Here is a 20,077-nt window from a genome sequence, read left to right on the forward strand (position 1 = left end):
TGACAGATGGTGACTTTTGTGACTGTGTATCGCACTTCAAGGTTGGATGCTAATTACCAAACTGAAACTTTAGAGAGATTATCAGAGAGGTCTTTTTCCCTGTTGTCCTTGAACACAAAAGTGATTTATCATGTCAATGGTAGGGGAATATCAACAAAGTAATGGGTGTTTTACAACTCAGCTAAGGTTGTACTATTTGATCATGAGCATGTCTAGTCATCAGAAATAACCTGAAGCAAAAACCTAGTTGACCGATGTTGTATATAAAACCTATCAGATCCATTCCTCAATGTTCTGGCTTACCTGAATGAGGATAAAGTGTTTTTGACAGAAGTCTTTTGCAGTCCTAATCAAGTGCTTTACCCATCAGTTGTCTACCAAACTAAGCTCTATGTTTTAGAGGAGAAATTCCAGTAGCACTTTGGAGAGGAGAGCTATTAAATGAAAGATATTATTTTTATACACATCACTGCCTCTCCTACAGAGAGGGACTATCTCCTCAATCATTGTAAGCCTAGGGACAGCCACTGAACATAATTTTTTTTCAATTAATCAGATTCCTGCAGTGCAAACTTAAGGACATTCAAAGGAGAGTAACTCAGTACAGGCTACAGTAAAATTGGAGAATGTGCTGGAAAAATCCATAGCAGTAAGCAATGTAGTACAGAGTGAAAACATTGTCAAAAGATGTCGAGAACATACTCTGCAACCTACTCAATAAAAATGTATGTAGGCAGTAGGAATCATAATAAAACGATATGTAGGCAGTAGAAATCATATACAGTACTACAATTCCACAATACCTAGTTAAATAAAGGTAAAAACTATTTTTTAAATACACGATACTAACCAGCTCCAAATGGCAAAAACATACAGTACCAGTCAAAAGTTTAGACACACCTACTCATTACCAGGTTTTTCTTTATTTTTACTATTTTATATAATGTAGAATAATAGTGAAGATATCAAAACTATGAAATAACACATATGGAATCATGTAGTAACCAAAAAAGTGTTTAAAAATCTAAATATATTTGAGATTCTTACAAGTAGCTACCCTTTGCCTTGATGACAGCTTTTTACACTCTTGGCATTCTCTCAACCAGCTTCATGAGGAATGCTTTTACAACAGTCTTCAAGGAGTTCCCACATATGCTGAGCACTTTTTGGCTGCTTTTCCATCTCAATTGGGTTGAGGTCAGGTGATTATGGAGACCAGGTTATCTGATGCCACACTCCATCACTCTTCTTGGTCAAATAGCATTTACACAGCCTGGAGGTGTGTTTTGTGTCATGGTCCTGTTTAAAAAAACAAATGATAGTCCCACTAAGCTCAAACCAGATGGGATGGTGTATCACTGCAGACTGCTGTGATAGACATGCTGGTTAAGTGGGCCTTGAATTCTAAATAAATCACGTACATAGTCACCAGCAAAGCACCCTAACACCATCACACCTCCTCCTCCATGCTTCACGGTGCGAACCATCCATTCACCTACTCTGCGTCTCACAAAGACACGGCGGTTGGAACCTAAAATCTCAAATTTGGACTCATCAGACCAAAGGACAGATTTCCACTGGTATAATATCCATTGCTCGTGTTTCTTGGCCCAAACAAGTCTCTTCTTATTATTGGTGTCCTTTAGTAGTGGTTTATTTACAGAAATTTGACCATGAAGGCCTGATTCACATTGTCTCCTCTGAACAGTTGATGTTGAAATGTGTCTGTTACTTGAACTCTGTGAAGCATTTATTTGGGCTGCAATTTCTGAGGCTGGTAACTCTAATGAACTAATCCTCTGCAGCAGAGGTAACTCTGTGTCTTCCTTTCCTGTGGCGGTCCCAATGAGAGCCAGTTTCATAACAGCGCTTAATGGTTTTTGTGACTGCACTTGAAGAAACTTTAAAAGTTCTTGAAATTTTCCAGATTGACTGACCTTCATTTCTCTTTGCTTATTTGAGCTGTTCTTACCATAATATGGACTTGGTCTTTTACCAAGTAGGGCTATCTTCTGTATACCACCCCTACCTTGTCACAACACAACTGATTGGCTCAAACGCATTACATTACATTTAACATTTACATTTAAGTCATTTAGCAGACGCTCTTATCCAGAGCGACTTACAAATTGGAAAGTTCATACATATTCATTGTATGAATATTCATTCATTAAAAACGAAAGAAACTCCACAAATTAACTTTTAACAAGGCACACCTGTTAATTGAAATGCATTCTAGGTGACTACCTCATGAGGCTGGTTGAGAGAATGCCAAGAGTGTGCAAAGCTGTCAAGGAAAAGGGTGGCTACTTTTAAGAATCTCAAAAATAAAATATATTTTGATATGTTTAACACTTTTTTGGTTACTACATGATTCCATATGTGTTATTTCATAGTTTGTATGTCTTCACTATTACTCTACAATGTATAAAATAGTAAAAATAAATAAATAAACTTTTGAAGAGACACCTGATATAATGTTTTCGTCACTTTACATTGCAAAGAGAGCTGCCCATTTACACAAATTCCACAGCTGCTCTATCAACACAGGGCTTTCTGACAACTTCAAAGGAAAAACATCAGACTCCCAAACTCCAGGTCGGTATGTCAAGGCAGCCTGAGGTAGAGAGCAGTGAAGGGCTGGGGCAGGTGTTGGCTGGGCAAGCCTCCCCTAAGGTGACGTCCTCTGAGTGCCAGTGAATATTTAATGGGGCCGCATTCGGATGTGACCCGGGAGAGCAGACTGGCCGGATAAAGTGGGATGTGCCGCTGAGACTTCACACTGATTCCAAAGCTGCTCGGCTTTTCAGGTCCTCCATAAACACACACACACACACACACACACACAGGTAAACAGACGTATGCACATGCAGGGTTGTACGTACGCTGGTATACACACGCATGCACACACTCATGGCCCAGTTTTTTAACCAATGGTACAGTCTCGTATAGTCATTGTTTTAGGTATTCTGAGGAGGATGTCCCGCTCCTTGTTTTCTACTAATAGGTGCCCTTCTTGTGAGGCATTGGGAATCCTCCCTGGTCTTTGTGGTTGAATCTGTGCTTGAAATTCACTTTTCGACTGAGGGACCTTACAGATAATTGTATGTGTGTGGTACAGAGATGGGGTAGTCATTCCAAAATCATGTTAACCACTATTATTGCACTTAGAGTGTGTCCATGCAACTTTTTATGTGACACGTTAAGCACATTTTTACTCCTGTACGTATTTAGGCTTGCCATAACAAAGGGGTTGAATACTTAGACTCAACACATTCAGCTTTTCATATGTTATTCATTTGTAAAAAATAATGATAATAATGTAAAAACAAAATTCCACTTTGACATTATGGGGTATTGTGTCTAGATCAGTGACACAAAATCCGTTAAGTGTAGACCTTCAACAAAGATTTCTAGATTCTGAATGTTACTTTGTGGTGTATCCTTTCAGACTGTGACTATGGTCATGACCGTGTCATAATTGCAGCACTCTTATTTTCAAAGTGCAGATTTAACAGAACTGACAAGGGAGAAGTAGAATTTGTAGTAGATAGGTGAAAATTAAAAAGCAGACACTGAATATTTATTTGAGCATGGTGAAATGATCAATTACGCTTTGGATGGTGTAGCAATACACCCAGTCACTATAAAGATACAGGTGTCATTCCTAACTCAGTTGCAAGTGAGAAAGGAAAGACTCAAGGATTTCACCATGGTGATTTTAAAACAGTTACAAAGTTTAATGGCTGTGATAGGAGAAAACTGAGGATAGATCAACAACATTGTAGTTACTCCACAATATTAACCTAAATGACAAAGAGATAAGAAGGAAGCCTGTACAGAATAAAAATATTCCAGAACATACATCCTGTTTGCAATAAGGCACTAAAGTAAAACTGCAAAAAAAAGTGGCAAAGAAATTAACTCCTGAATACAAAGTGTTATGTCTGGGGATAGTCCATCACAACACATAACTAAGTACCACTCTTCATATTTTCAACCATGGTGGTGGCTGCATCATGTTATGGGTATGCTTGTCTTGGGCAAGGACTAGGGAGTTATATACGATAAAAATATATGTATTAGAGCTAAGCACAGGCAAAATTATAGAGGAAAAACTAGTTCAGTCTGCTTTCCAACAGACACTGGGAGACAAATTCACCGTCCAGCAGGACAATAACCAAAAACACAAGGACAAATATACACTGGAGTTGCTTACTAAGACAACATTGAATGTTCCTGAGTGGCCTAGTTACAGTTTTTACTTAAATCAGCTTGAAAATCAATGGCAAGACTTGGAAATGGCTGTCTAGCAACGATCAACCACCAACTTGACAGAAGTTGAAGAATTTAAAAAAGAATAATAGGCATATATTGTACAATCCAGGTATGCAAAGCTCTTAGAAACTTACCCCAAAACATTACCAGCTGTAATTGTTGCCAACAGTGATTCTAACATGTATTGACTCAGTGGGTTGAATACTTATCGAATTAAGATATATGAGTGTTTTATTTTTAATAATAATAAAAAAAACATTGTATAACTTTTCTTCCACTTTGACATTACAGAGTATTGTGTGTGGATCATTAATAATAAAAAAAGGACAATTAAATACATTTTAAAGCCACTTTGTAACATAACAAAATGTGTAAAAAGTCAAGGGGTGTGAATACTTTCTGAAGGCACTGTATATATTAAGACCCCCTGAATATTAGCAACATAGAACAGCAATATTTATGTCTGTTTTTCTGTGTCTCCAGGCAACACATGGCATCTTCACAGTAATAGCATATTATTATTAAATGACACTAAAGTATGTAATATGAAAACTTGTTTGTTCCTTATGCATCAATTACTTAACAGCAATGACACGATCAATCATGATTACCATGATTATCACTAAATCAAATATTGTTGGGAAAAGGTTTCAGAAAGTATACCCTAACACTCCAATCACTCCCATATGATGTAACTATGTGCCATGGCGTCAGTATGTATGGGTGCAGGAGAGTGCAGTGTAGTGAGTGGGTGGTGAGTAGAGCAGAGCACCCTCTCTCTCTCCCGCCCGTGGTGAGTTGGCAGTGTGTCTCAGGCAGTAAGCTGTGATTAGAGCCCCGCTGGCAGCAGCTGTATCCTGGCTCTTCTCTTCCTCCTGGAGTGGATCTCCCAGCCCCGGCTACAGCAGACAGACACATCCTCATTAGCCTGTATCAGGGACACAAACACATGCAGCAAGTGTTGCCTGAGCACGCCAGGACGCTCAAAGGTCATCCATGTGCACCATCAGTGTCACGGCGCATCAGCATCAAAGTATCGAGAGAGAAAGGAGACTGGCCCTGCATGCCACAGACGGACTTTAGACAGGGGGGTGAGTCGGCCCAGCGAGCTACCCCCCATCGTCCTGTTTTAATAATCACTTCATATAGCCGTTATCCGCAATCCCAAGTGGAGCTGGCAGTTGCTATCTTGAATCTTCAGAGATAATAATTGGAGTTTGTTAATATGCTGATGATTTCTCCCTGTTGATTTGTTTACGTGTGATTGGGTAAACAGAAAATGATTAAAGGACATAAAACATTTTTTAATTTGGCGTCGTTCCATAAAGCCCCCAGGATGCAGACAGAGACACATCCTGTGCCAAGAATTTCCAGCCCACTTAAAGTGTTTAAGTTGAGAGGCCTGCTGAACCCCAGTTAATCATGGATCAATAATGGATGTGAAGCATATTGCATCTCAGTCAGCTCCAGAATGCTACCTCTAAGAAGCTGCAGCAAGACCCAACTGGAGCGGAGACTAACGACAGGTCATTAACATGGAAGAGGACTATAAGAGCATATGAATTCCAATAAGGCTGAGAGGAAGTAATGCAGCTCTGGATGTTTATGGATGTTTAAACTTTTATAGAAACTGTGCACTATGCACATGAGGAAGACGTCATATTTACGGAATCTGATGAATATCTGATTAAAATGTCAGATTTATCTGTCTACTACAACTTAAATTCCAATCACTATCAACACAATATGCTCCAATTTCTGCTATCGCAATCGATAATCTGAGAGATAGAGAGTTATTTACTGGCAAACAATAGCGGCTTTACAGTAGCTGAGGACCTACCAACACAGTACCTCTCTCTTTTAGGATTTCTTCCTTAAACCAAGCTGGATAAAAGCAGTAGGAAGGACATCAGCCTCTCCTAAAGACTGGCACAGCACCACAGGAAGAGTGACAGAGACTTGCCCCTTCCTCCTCCATCTCTACCTCCTCTCCCATCTCTCCACACAGGGACCCATCTGTGCAGACGGTAAACTACTATTCATCCAAGCCAGTGTCAGCTCAACAGCCAACTGGCTTTTAATTGCCTGTAATTAACCTCAACGACATGATGCCAGCCCGCAGCCACTCCATGATTGCATGCTACTAAAAAGGAAAGTATACATTTAGCCCAAGCACATGGTCTTCACTGAGGTGAGGGAACTGGCTTCAAAAGTCAACCAACTTTACAAACATTTCGCTACACCTGCAATAACATCTGCTAAACACGTGTATGTGACCAATAAAATTGGATTGGATTTGGAACTGGAATCAGTGAAGTCTGGGCATAAACTTGTAGCAGATGCCTGCAGGTAGAACCAAACTACAGATCTGTCTGCTAACTGTGCAGAACTTTGCTATAAACTATTCTGCTACTAAATGTCTACCACTGTGTGCCTGCAAATAAGTAAGGCAAACCTTGTCCAGAAACTTCAGCACCAAAGCTGACTGATCTCGTGTCAGGGAAAACTATGGAGTGTTGTTTGAAGAAATTGCCTCTGATATCTTTCCCTTGAGGTTCTCCCTCAATCTGCTCACTTGCTATTGTGCCATGTCTGGTTTACAGTCGCTTTAGAAAAGCTTTGATCGCTTTGTTTGCTAGCTCGATGTGGTCTGCTGGAATTAGACAGGGGATGTGTAGTGTGTGCTGAGACAAACTTTATGTTCGGCGGCTGATTAGACTTGCTCGACACCTATTTGTGCCCTGCATCATGTAATAGAAATGAATATGCAACAAATTCCAGTGGACTGCGCTTGAGGCCATTTCAGAGGGGCGCGCTGCGTTTCATCTTGGACCTGGCAAAACCTCAAACCTACTGCTCCCTCCGTCTAAAGCTTGCTGATCAGACCACTGAGGTATAATAAGGATCAGACGCTGCTTTTCAGGAGCCTCAGAAGTTCACAGTCTGCCCAGCAGGGTTACAAGGGTCAAACAACTCTCTGTGCTGATACCTTTTATTCAAAGGTTTCCGTTTATTAAAGAGATGTATCACAGAGAAAATGATAAAGCTTGACAAAAGCAAGCATAAACTAGTTTGTGCTTTAAATCATGTGAACGTATTAATATTTGTCTGTCCCCTTAGACATAATAAAAAAAGCATTATATCCAACCTTCAATATGCATCGCAGGTCATGCTTTTGGGACAGACACTTCCAGTGACTCGTTTAACATCCATGTCATTGGAGCAGGAGTGTCTGTGTAAACTTGGCTTATTATGCAAGTGTCATTTTCAATATCCTGTCAATAAATCGCCTTAATGAGTTTGACTTTACTCAAACCAATCCAGAACATGTCCACAGAGCAAGCACTGTATTATAGTTAGAGGTGACCATGTCCATTCCCAGTCCTTTGATGTCAATATACAAGAAGACTGTCCAATGACAAGGGTTTTACCTGAGGAGATGTTGTTCCTGTAGATGTACACCTCACTTGACTCCTGGCCTTTCCTCAGCTCTCCACTCTGCTTCTCCTCCATGGCCTACAGACATCAGCGCTCCCTCAGGATTCCCAACCTTTCAGTGCTCTAAAGGTTGTCAGATGAATCACGCTTCTGATTCGAGTCGTCTGTCTCTTCCACCACCTCCTTCACTCTACCCCCTCTATCTCTCTCTTTCCCTCTCCCTGTGTTTTGCTCTCTCCTCTCTCTCATACTGATATTAACAACTGTGGAGCTTTCGTTCATACATTGTAGTGTTAGATCTGGTTGTTTAAAAAATATTAAATTGCTGTGAAAAAAAGTCTCTGTCTGTAGCCTAGTGTTGACAAAAAAAGAAGCAAAACTCCAGCAGACAGTTTGATTTAATGGGGACAAACAAATTTAGTCTGCTACTGTATGCCTGCCTCACCCGAGATTGCAGCTTGCTATATCTGAAATCACTATAAGGGAGAATGTGATCCAGTGCAAGCTGTTTCAGGAGAGGAGAAATCAATTCCTAATAATGAAACTGTGCTGACGGTTTGGGACGGTGTATTAGTTCTATCATACTGCCTGTAGAGAGACGATCATTTACTCTACTTCATTACTCATATTAGCAAGTGTTATTAAAAAATAGTCACTAATTTGGGTTTCATACACCTGAATCAACAACCTAATGAAATGCAGAAGTGAAAGAGATACAGGTCAAAGAAGAAATCCTTGGCTATTATTCTCCTCAGTAAATTGCCACTTAACAAAGTAATGTGGACATAAAGTTCCGCATACAGCCAGTCAGGTCCAACATTAGTGGCATCCTTGACAAATATGAGCAAAATAGACTGTATAAAACAAATAACACAAATACTGAGCTATACTCTATGCTCCAAAAAATTGGGAAATTATATTATTTTATACTAATACAATTGTCTAATAGAAAGCATGAGCTGGCGCCCAACCAAAGAAAATGATTTTGTGTAGAGGTGCTGACTAACGGAGAATTAACCCGCACGCTCCATATGTATAACCACCCAGTCATTTATTGGGTAAAAAAACACCAATGTTTCGGCATCCCTTCAGGGTGAAGAAGGCACAGTGATGCCGAAACATTGGTGTTTTTTTACCAAATAAATGACTGGGAGGTTACACATATGGAGCGTACTAATTCAGTTGCTCAGAGAAATAGATTTTGTTTAACAAGTAATACTTTTTTACTTGCCAAGGCAGCAGCTACTCTTCCTGGGGTCCAAACGCATGAAGGCACTAACATTACATATAAAACAAAAGATAAAACAGTACATCATATAACATTATTACACCACTACATAATTACAATACAAAATGTTTAATACCACCATACAACAATATTACAATGTACGTGTGTGTAGATTGCGTGTGCTAGCGCTTGTGTGTGTATGCGTGTGTCTGTACCTGTGTGTGTGTGTCTTTTCAGAGTCTCCGCTGTTCCATAAGGTGTATTTTTACCTGTTTCTTTTATCTGATTCTACCTGATGTGGAATAGAGTTCCATGTAGCCATGGCTCTATCTAGTACTGTGCGCCTCCCATAGTCTGTTCTGGACTTTGGGACTTTGAAGAGACCTCTGGTGGCATGTCTTGTGGGGTATGTATGGATGTCCAAGCTGTGTGCTAGTAGTTTAAACAAACAGCTCGGTACATTCAGCTTGTCAACACTTCTTACAAAAACAAGTAGTGATGAAGTTAATCTCTCTTCCACTTTGAGCCATGACAGATTGCATGCATATTATTAATGTCCCTCTTTGTGGCACCTGACCACCCTACTGAACAGTAGTCTATGTGCGATAAAACTAGGGCCTGTGGGACCTGCCTTGTTGACAGTGTTGTTAAGGCAGAGCATCGCTTTATTATGGACAGACTTCTCCCCATCTTACCTACTGTTGTATCAATGTGTTTTGACCATGACAGTTTACAATCCAGGGTTACTCCAAGCAGTTTAAATCACCTCAATTTCCTCAATTTCCACATTATTCATTACAAGATTAAGTTGAGGTTTACGGTTTAGTGAATGATTTGTCCCAAATACAATGCTTTTAGTTTTTGAAATATTTAGGACTAACTTATTCCTTGCCACCCATTCTGAAACTAACTGCAGCTCTTCGTTAAGGATAACGACACTGAGCCTTTTTCTAAAATGTTTTATGAGATTGGAGAACATAATGTAAGGGCTCTTTGAACATTCCTCCATAGAGAGATCTTACAGATCCTATGTCTGTGCTTATCTACTGCCTCCCCTCTTCAATTCAAATGACAAGCTTTCAATGGGGTCCAAGCCCAGAGACTGAGGGTCAATGCAAAATGTTGATTTTGTTGTCAATGAACCATTTATTTGTGGATTTTCATTTGTGTTTGGGGTTATTGTCTTGCTGGAAGGTCCACTTGCGGCCAAGTGTTCAGCAAAACCAGGTGTTTTGACTAAAATGTCCTGGTACTGTGTAAAGATCATGACGTCGTTGACTTTAACAAGGGCCCCAGGACCAGTGGAAGCAAAATAGTTCCATAACGTCAAAGATTCACCAACATATTTTACAGTAAGTATGGGGTTCATTTCTGCAAATGCCTCCTAATTTAGACTCCAAACCCACCACTGGTGTGTGTGTGGCCAAAGAGCTTTGTTTTCATGTCATCTGACCGTAGCACCGGTTCCAATCCAAGTTCCAATGTCATTTAGCAAACTCCCGGTTTATATTTGTTGGATGACATGAAAATAGACCTCTTTGGCCAAGCACATCAGTGGTGGGTTTGGCATTGAAATTAGGATGCATTTGCAGAAATGAACCCCATATCTACTGTAAAAGATAGGGGCCCTTGTTAAGCCTATGAGTCCTAAGAGCCCAGCAAAAATCGTCTTTTCATTTATCTGACTTACATTTATCTGCATGACCAGCCCTCATGAACTATACCCAATACCAGGATATTTTTGCGAAGAAACCTGGTTACCTCTGCCAGGAGGCTGAAACTTGGCAGCAAGTGAATCCTTCAGTACGACAATAACCCCAAGCCCATTGGCAACCCCCAAAATCCATTGGCGACAAAATCAACATTTTGCAATAGCCATCTTAGTCTCCGGATTTAAACCTCATCGAAAACCTGTGGTTTAAATTGAAGAGGGCAGTCCATAAGCTGATATCAAGGATCTAGAAAGATTCTGTATGAGGAATGTTCCAAGATCCCTCCCAATGTGTTCTCCAATCTCATAAAACATTTTAGAAAAAAGGCCATGTCATTATCCTCACAAGGGGAAGGTGCTGGAGTACTGAAAATGGCTGCCAATCATTTTGACCCCTATCTTTTAGCGATTTGTTTTTATTACTTGTTAAACAAAATCTCTTTCTCTGAGCAATTGTATTAGTATAATAAAATAATAAAATTGTTCATTTTGTTTTTCATGCAATATATTTTGTATTACTTATTTTATACAGCCTTTTTCGCTAAACTTTATCAAGAGTATCAATCATTTGAGACCTGATTGTATCTAGTATCCCTTAGACAGGCTACACTACCATTAAGCTACAATACTGCATTATTCTCCTCATCTACCCCTGACCGTCAGGCTCACCTGCTGTGCTCTCCTGTCAATAGAGGGTTTCTATGCTCCCCATCCCCACAGCATCAGCCTCAGTTATTTCACTACCCCCTGACATGATCTGAGTAGCATGTATCTGAGTACCAGATCATGTCAGGCCTTAGCTAGGCAACAGCATGACATTATGGAGATAGGAGTATGTCGCTAGTGCCGCCCCAGGCTAAACTGCTGCTTCGCTCAGCCTTAAGAGCACTCATCCTCCTCAGCCTGCAAACAACATTCTAAACGCGCTTGTGCTCAACAACATAGAGTCTTGTACAAAGTCAACTTCTTGTGATATACATAGAAAAAGCAGGGCAATGTTTACAGTAGTGTACACATCAGATGGCAGATTCTATAGAGGGCAAACAATGTCCTCTTGGTTCCATCATCTACATCGTCTCATTAACGCAGGAGTGGTATCCTGTGGGAGAAATGTGCTTCCCAGCAGTGAGAAAAGCACTGCCTCCCCACCAGTTTAGCTGCATGGAGTAAGGCAAACGAGCCGTGGTCTTACAGCTAGAAAGTGAAGGAAAGTTTTTTTTAAACACGGTGGTACCTCGTCTTTGCCCTGCTTGAAGCATCTCCCTGGGGATTGCCTGGCGTGAAGCCAAGAAATAAGTTCAGTAATAATGTAGCCTGGGGTTATTCACTATAAATACTGCCCCCTGCTCCGCTACACGCTATGGGTCCCAGCTCAAATAAATCTTCTGCTGTTCAGCTAACATGAGGATACATTTTTTTGGACTTAGCCTAGCGTAATTGGTGACCTTCAACATCACTCTCATATTCTGCTCTTCAGACCCATGAGGTTAATGACAGTGTTACAGTAAGACAGAATAAGTGCCCTTCCTAAAGTGTCTGATAATTTCAGGAGAAACCAGGGGAATAATTAGGCTACATTTTATTCACAGTTCTGTGGATAGATAGACAGCACAAAAAGCAGTTCATAATTTCAACATTCTCATCTGAGTCAATGACAACCCACAATTATGTTTTTAATTGCTAGCCTATTTATGGCAGTCAGGATGACAGACATCAGATCTATTGCTGTATGCCCCTTTTGATCTTCCACTGCCACACTGGTGGCATAATCACTTCCACTCCCAAAGAGAACACACACACACACTGAGAAGAGCACTGAACTGCAGCCAGACCAAACAATGCAATTACATCACAGGCTTTGGAGAAAGTTTCAATTTCCACTCCCTTGAGAAAGTAAGAAATAGCCTAACCTTCAGGGAGAAGTGTTCTCCACCAGGAACTGCAATCTTTTATCATTTCATCAGTTTCAGCCTGCGGTATTGCCAAGGACAGATGTTGTCAGAGTTTGCTATTTCTCTTCTTTAAGTAGGTGAAACATTCTGGCAAATGGCACTACAACAGAATCGGTACCTAGGCCTACACTGTTAAAAACATAATAGCTACAGGCTTGCACTGTGTGTGGGCAAACTAGCAGATATTTTATTTTTCTTATGATTGATCTTAATTGCTGATGGTAGCAAACATACAGTACAATGTTATTTTTTCTATCCCTGCTTTTTATCAAATGTATATCAATGTATTTGCTTCCACTTAGGCTAATCCACTGACAGGATAACATTAGCACTCAAACCTCCCTTCATCTCTTCAGTAATGGTTCACTACTGCGCCTGTCAATTTGGGCCAATTATTCCAAGACCTTCATGACCACAATCAAGAAGCAAACTATCCCTCTGTATTTTTCATCTGGCATGATTACAGTGTAAGTACCAAAGGCTCCTCTCATGGTTATCAAAGACATTAGAAGAAAACAGAGAATGGGCATAGGAGATATGGTCTAATCATTAGAGCATACAGCAGAATCGAATTAATTTCAAACTTGAAAGATTCATTTCCTGACTATCATTCTCATTTCACAACCCAAATTACAAAAATTTGATTCCCGCTCTATGTGGCAGGTTGACGTTTATTGTCATTAGTCTTATTCTGAAGGCAGGACTGAGCGATTTCCCCTTAGATAGGCTAGCTATATTGTAAAAAATGTATGAAAACAAAACATTTGCTTAATTTAAGGTCAGGGTTAGGCGTTAGGGTTAGCAGTGTGGTCAAGATTAGGGTTAAGTTTAACATTTTATTTTATGACTGTGGCTGTGCCAGCTCAACCTGGACTCAGGGGTAGACATAAAATAATAAAGGTAAATCCAGGACACTCCAATTAGTATGATATGTTTCGTATGGTATGTATTCATTTGAGGATGTCCATTTCGTATGATATGTTAGGAATTACAATTCGTATGACATATTATGAATTGCAATTCATACAATGTGTTAAGAATTTGCTAAATGTATGATACGTTATGAATTCCAATTTGTTGTGGCTAACATTAGCTAGGTGGCTAATGCTAATGTTAGCTAGGTGGTTAACGTTAGCTAGACTAGGGGTTAAAGTTAGGAGCTAGGTTAAAGGGTTAAGGTTAGGGGAAGGGTTAGCTAACATGCTAAGTAGTTGCAAAGTAGCTAAAAAGTAGTAAGTAGTTGCAAAGTTATCCGTGATGAGAATCGGACACACAACCTCTGGGTTGCTAGACGTTTGCATTATATGCCTGACCAACCACCCTAGTTTGTTTTTGCATTAGTAACCTTCTGTCTTATGTAACCATACCAAACGTAACATCCAGTATCATACTAATTTGTGTGTCCCAGATTGACATTTACTATGTTACCTCTAGTCTACGAGACCAGGCTGGCCAGCTTGTGACCACTCTGCTCTGCAGAGCTGCCGAACAAGATTGATAAAAAAAAAGCTAACCTGCCTCTATGGGATGAGTTATAATTTACATCTCTAGAGGAGTACACTTTCCGTCAATACATGAGCTCTAACCATATGTGCATAGGAATACTACGACAACATATTGTATCTATACCTCCCCTGGTCTATAGGAGGTAGGGGGTATTAAAATCATGTATTATCACGACTCATAACTAATGTAACCTGGGAAACAGGGAGGCTGGTATAAAAGTAATAGAGCCCGCACACTCTTAAGCGCCACCACGTCGTACCTTCATTCACAAACATGCTAAAAGGTAGTAAGTAAACGCTAATGTTATCTGTGATGAGATTCGAACACGTAACCTCTGGGTTGCTAGAGATTCGCGTTATATGCCCGACCAACCACCCTAATTAAATGTTTGTCCTAAATAAGGATTTTATTTATTTATTTTTGGCCCCTTTAAACTTAAACGCTGTATGTATAGACTGTCCTAATTGGTTCTTGTCCTAGACCTAGGTCAATAAATATGGGTGTGGTACACTTCAGGTGAAATGATCTGATGAAGATCCTTGCAGGATCGAACCGTTGTTTGTTTGTTTGTGATTAAAAGTACGTGGTGGAGTTAATGAGGGATCACACTAAACATGGAGGCTGCACCATAGAAACAGATCCATGCTGTTATGGTAACAACAAAGTGAGATCCAGCTCTCTCCAGCCCTAATTTCCATAAAGGAAAAATCCATCCAAAACCACACATTTCTTTAATTTAGTGTTAAATAACACTAATATGTGAGAACGATATTTTTTGTGAACAAATGTTTCATTTTGGCGTTATAATAAGGTTGGTAGCAACATGGAGAATCGTTATGGGAATCTGTTGCAGCTCAAATCGACTACAAAATCCACAATACAATTATCTCTATGGGCTGGCAAACTAGCTAGCAAATGTAGCTACACACAATAATCCCAAAGACAATATCAGCATGTAAGGCAGCTAGTTAGCTGTAAAATTGCCTAAAGAAACTGCACTATCAATTTAGGAGTGTACAATCTCACCATATTCAACCTGCAGATTGATGTGCCTCATAGAGTTGTCTGACATTCAGCAACGTGAACATGATTGGTCGACAGTCTGCTGGGTGGGCGTTATACGTTCCTTTATTCATTGGATTCTTATTTCCTTTTTATAATATCTCTGGCAACGGCTCAATGCACCCAGGACTAAAGAGGCAGACAAACAGGAAAATATTTCTAGACCCTCAGTTAAATGACACATTTCTCCAGGTAGGAATATCGCTCAAATATGATCAATGGCTCATTCCAGAGAAGTGTTAGGATTTATGTTTATGCACTATATCCCGCTACCATATTGTTTGAAGATGAATATTGTTTTGTTACACACACACACAAACAATACAGATGTGTGTGTGTGTAGGTGTGTAAAGACTGATCAACATAGAGTGACAGGCTATACAAGCTGTGGTCAATCTGGAGAGGGGAGGGGTGCATATCTCTAAGCCAACCAGGGAGGGTAGGGCACTGGACAATACCAAATAAGGAACTGTTTGAGTGTAGAATCGACGGGGAGACACAAGACGGATCTAATCTACGCAACGACCAGATGTGGACAGATGTGAGCACCAAGGGACTGGGACCAGTCCGAGTGCCAGCATAGGCTGAGCAACGTTTAAACCGCGCTCAGGCTCTACTGTGATAGGCCAACGGACGGGTTGGAACTAAAGCTGTCATAGTATAAACACTGTTTTATGAGCACATTCCAGAGTTCTCTGTTTACCCTGCGCGGTGATACAGTGAACCCGTATATACGAAAATTGCATTTACCATTTATCGCTTGAGTTTAATTAAAATACTTAAAGTATATTCGGTGACTCTGAATCACATTTTGTCCTGATACCAGATTTGAACTGACGCAAATCTCTTTCAGAAGACATCCTCCCGAGTTATGACATTGGCTAGAATTGAATTTTAACATGTATGATACACGTTTTCGCGATCTAAAAGTCGTATCCCTATTAACTTCCAGTGTAGTGAGAGCGACTTAATCACGGTGCTATGTCATACCGTCCGGGTATCTGCCTGATTGAACGCCATTATCTCAGATACACATGGAAACACGAAATGACCCAGGGAATCAATATAATACCACTCAGAAATTCACAAAAACAATATAACATTCAAAATGGGTGAACCTTTCCATTAATAAATTAGGCAAATCTTTGTAGTGTTTACTGCTACTCTGGACAAAAAAATATATATCTGGGAGATTGTTTATTGTTTATTTCATACAGACTGTGTAGCACACTCAAATCTTGATAAAAGCAAAGACTGATAAATTCGCCCGGACAACTATCCTGCATAACACAGATGCTTCACTTATGAGGTTTAAAAGGAACTGTACAGTATTTATAAAGTAAGCTACCAAGTCTGACTTGCTCTCCCAGAGGATAACTACCCTTGACACAGTTTGTACTTAATTCCATACTTTGATTAACTGTATAAATGTGAGAGGCATCCTATTTGTGAATAGTCATGTCAATCTTTTGTCTACATAAATCGGCCATTTTTCCATAAAATGTTCACTCTTTTGCAGATGTCTTCCACACGGTCATCAGTGAAGATCCTAATGCCCATACGATGGCAGTCATAAACCAGTAGTCTGTAAGGTTTTCATTTGCATAAAACTCACATGCGTATGAAGGCAATTTTGGTCCTCCATTAAAAATACATAAATGCCTCAGAGCCTAATAGCATCTTACAACTAAAAGACTGAGCCTACAGAGTTTTGAGATTCAATTTTAAGATTATTACACTTATAAAACTGGAAGTACTATTATAAACTCAGCAGCATTGCCTTTTCATACCAATTTAGAAGGAAATTACCAAATGTGAAATCCTGCAACTATTTGACTATCAAGTTCTGATTAAGACAACCAGATGGATGCTAAATTAGTTAAAGCTCATATACTAAAATTTGTACAGTTCCTCCACTGTATTTACAGTGCTTACGAGGACATGTTCTTAACTGACCCATGAGAGTCTGTGGTAAATTGATTTCCATCACTCTCTCCAGATCTTTCTGCCAAGAGGATTTTCCACCATGGCCACAGGAAGTGACCCCAGTGAGTATGTGATTTAATGCTTAGCAGAGTGGCATAATGTTGTTCTCTAGCTAATCCACCACAACCCATAGTTTCACCCTACACCTGTTCTCGGCTTACACATCCAAAACCTGGCCAATAAAGCTACAGTATTGCTACAGGGAGATGTGGGGTGTGAGTATCCCATTTTATTAGCGAAAAATTGCTGAGTGGGCTATGCGGGGTTCCTTCAGTGCATGCTGCTGCTCTAAGGTCATTAATGTAATGAAGGGAACACAGAATGAATACAAAGGTTTGACCACATCACATTTGTGGCCAGTTATCAGAGTTCAATACTGTCTGCCGATTCAGTGGTATGTGAGGATTAGGGTTGCCAAATTATGAGAACTTTCAATAAATTCCCTGTTTTTTCAGAAATCCTGGTTGGATTCCGGACTTTACTTCTTATTCCCTCCTGAATCCAGAAAACCTCCAACCGGGATTTCGGGAAAACCGAGGAATTTATAGAAAGCTCACAGAATTTTGCAACCCTAGTGAGGATACAGAGGGCTTTTTGTATTCCAATTCCAATGTGACCTAATATGAGAGACTTATCATCAGTCTCAATAACCTTACCGCTGGCGTTATCAATGTCACTTTGCATGACTGCTGATATTACGCCACTACTAAGAAGACCATCACTCTAACAATCTAGACTCTAAAGTCTATGAATCAGCACCGACCAGTCTGTTCTAATCAGCCTCTGCATTCACAAACACATGGAGATGATGTAGATATGCAGACAGCTAGAGTCATACAACATTGTATCTACTGTATCTGTAAGACAATAAAGATTGTTGTATGAGAAGGCATTAACCAAGACATTTTTTAAAGACTGATGAGTAAAAGTATAGATCTATAGATTCAGATGCGTGTGTAGGAGTGAGGAGGCGACTCTCTGGTGCATCTCTCTCTACACCCTTCCCCTCCTCCCTCAGACAAAATGAACACGGGACTGGAGACATGCATTATTTGTAACCAATATCGTTCCCTAATGGGGTCTGTCTTCCCCCTGGCAGCCCATAATGTGGAGTTTTCGGAGTTTCTCTGCATCTTGTTCAGCTTTCTGATGGTGACGGAATGGGGACAGTGTGTCACCTGGGAAGGAATAAGAACGAGGGGGTCCTTCATTTACTTGTCAGAGAGCTGGCATAGACGGCACTTGACATGGTGCGCATACTGAAAGTGCTTATACTGGCTGATATCAACAAGGAGAAGAACTGCCCTTTACCCGAGAAAGACAGACTCCACCTCCTTCCGTCTTGGTGTACACCAGTGTCAAATGGAATGCCATGTTATCTCTATAGAACTACTGTAAATATATATGTTTTTAGAAAAAGTATATTTAAAATAGCCGATATTAGGACACTGGTCACATTGTTCCCAGTCTAAAATCTGAAAGAGGTGACTTGTAAACAAGATTAGGGCATCGATTATGGTATGGAATCAAAAAGGAGTGAGAGAAAATATGACATCACTCAATTTAAAATTGTCATAAAATCTTGCCTATTACACCTGTCATCATTTGAGACTTTTGGGCTGTAACCAGAATCTGTCCATTGAGGGACAAAGGATTTTCCAACGCATCTCCACAGACATACAGACAGACAGTTGTGGCTTGACATAAGGAAGATGTACAGTAGTTAGAGTCAGCCTGCTCCGAGACATGAGAATCCACTTAATGGATGGTGACAACAGCAAGCACAGACATTTACTGGCTGAACACAGTAAGTCTCTAGTGACAGAGACAAGACTTCAAAGGGCAGTCTCAGGTGGTTGTTCTCTTCAAGAGAATAATAACATTTTGTTGTTAAAAATACATGCCTTTAACATTTTGCAATGGAAGAGAATTTGACTAAAATGCACAATACTACAGACCACATGAAATATACTATCATGTTAGATCAATAGGTCCCAACGTGTTAAACATCTGTCTGACTAACATAGTCATGTAAGAGCAGAGGAGAATACACGTTTTTAGAGGTTACTTCCAAAGTTGTTAGTGCAGCCAGCGACTGAATGCTGAATACACAGTTTACTTCCAGGAGAATCAACTGAGGAGGCGGCTTAGGGAATGGCCTTTTTAATTAAAGCATCTCAGGTCTATTCTGAATGACTGTCTATCTGTAATGAGATCTAACATCTCTTTCAGCACCACGGACAGCAGCGTCTCCTCGACCCTCTGTTTGTTTATCGGCACAGAACAAAGCTATAAGTGGGTGGCTATGAGATACTAGGTGTACAGGGAATTTACATTTGACATTTTAGTCATTTACCAGATTATCTTATCCAGAGAGACTTACTACTGAGTGCATTTTGTACTTTTCATTTTCCTTATCTTTACAACTACTCTCTAGTGTTATAGAAATTAACGTTTAGAACTTGAATTCAAGGTTATCATTTATCAAATCGGTGGTCCTGTATGGCTCAGTTGGTAGAGCATGGCACTTGCACTACCAGGGTGTGGGTTTAATTCCCGGGGCCACCCATACTTAAAAACGTGTGCACAAATGACTAAGTCACTTTGGATAAAAGCATCTGCTAAATGACATATAGTATTATTTATGTAACACACAGGTAGAGAATTGATATTCTCTGAAACATTGAAATACTAGTATGTGCACTGTAAGTTACAGAGTCCAAAAAATAGCAATTGTTTGAGGTGAAACATACTGTGAAGTCAGTTGACATGTGAGAAAAACTCTAGTTGTACTCCGTCATTCTGATTGATCTCTTGTAATTTGAGGGCAATTAGATATTCTAATTTGACAGCACCAATTCAATTATCATGACACTGAAAAACCTCCTGTCTAATTATGCCCTCTCCTTCATTCCT

The 20,077-nt window shown here is 40.0% G+C and overlaps 1 protein-coding gene across 1 annotated transcript in view; it reads right to left on the reverse strand.

Moving 5' to 3' along the window:
* Positions 1-20,077, reverse strand: part of hs6st3b (heparan sulfate 6-O-sulfotransferase 3b) — a 94,915-nt gene that overhangs the window by 985 nt on the left and 73,853 nt on the right. The gene's annotated exons all lie outside the window — the stretch shown is intronic.

This window comes from Salvelinus namaycush, chromosome 13, assembly GCF_016432855.1.
Source record: "Salvelinus namaycush isolate Seneca chromosome 13, SaNama_1.0, whole genome shotgun sequence".
In the NCBI taxonomy this organism is placed as follows: domain Eukaryota; kingdom Metazoa; phylum Chordata; class Actinopteri; order Salmoniformes; family Salmonidae; genus Salvelinus; species Salvelinus namaycush.